A 1,060-nucleotide genomic window follows, 5' to 3' on the forward strand; every position below is an offset into this window, starting at 1 on the left:
TGGTGGCTCACGCCTGTCATCCCAGTCTTTGCCTGAAACCGCAGGTTCGAGACCCGCCTGGGCGACTCGGCGAGACCTCGTCTCTACAATAAATCGAAAAATTAGCCAGGCGTGGTGGCGTGTGCTTGGACTTCCAGGAAGGCTGAGGCGGAAGGATCGCCGGAGCCCAGCAGGTCGAGGCTGCAGAGGCCAGGAGCATCTTGCCAATGCCGGGTGACAGAGTGAGACTCCGACTCAAAAAAAAAGAGACAGACGCACAGAGGGCCACGAGCCAGGGCCCCATCTCCGGTGACTGAGCCCCGTGCTGGGTGAGGCCGGGGGTCGGGAAGGGGTCCCTCATGTGCCCGGCGTGCCTGGGGCTGGGGGACGGCAGGGGACGGGAAGGGTGGCAGGGGACGGCTGGAGACTTCCCTCCCAGTCGGGGCCAACGCCAGCATCCGTGCCACGTGGCAAGTGGGCACAGACTCCGTGGCACGGAACAGCCGGGGTGCGGCACCTCGTTGCTGAGCCAGAGCTTAGCAGGCGTCACGGGTCCCCTGCCCAGGTCTGGCCAGGCGGGCCCCAAGGGAGGGCCAGGTGGGATCCCTCTGCGGCCAGGGCCCACCTCCCAGCTCACGGTGGGCAGAAAGGCGTGCCTCTGAGCGGCTGCAGGTCTGAGATCCCGTGTGCCCGGGGCAAGAAGCGGGGTGGTGGCGCTCATGCCAGCAGGTCCCCCCAGGCTGCCCACCGCGCTCACCGCGGCTTCTGGCTTCCTCAAGGCCAGCCGGCGGGGAAGGGGCCGCCTGGTGAGGCCAGGCCCGCCCAGACTCCCTCCCTCTGATGCCCTCGCTGCCCGCCGACGGGGGCATGATGTCGTGGCCGGAGTGACACCTCCCCGTGGTCCCAGCCCCACCGGCGTCCAGCGGAGGGAGCAGGCGGCACCGGGGCTGGAGGTGGAGACCTCCTGAATCCCCCACCTTTCGGGAGACCCGGCAGAGGAAGGCGGGGCTGGGGGCTGGTGAACGCGGGGCTCCGGGGGGCAAGGGGGGGCGGACGGCACAGCCCCCCAAGCACGCAGCCT

The sequence above is a fragment of the Carlito syrichta genome, unplaced genomic scaffold (genome assembly GCF_000164805.1).
Source record: "Carlito syrichta isolate Samal-C Ts95f unplaced genomic scaffold, Tarsius_syrichta-2.0.1 Scaffold306953, whole genome shotgun sequence".
Taxonomy (NCBI): Eukaryota; Metazoa; Chordata; class Mammalia; order Primates; family Tarsiidae; genus Carlito; species Carlito syrichta.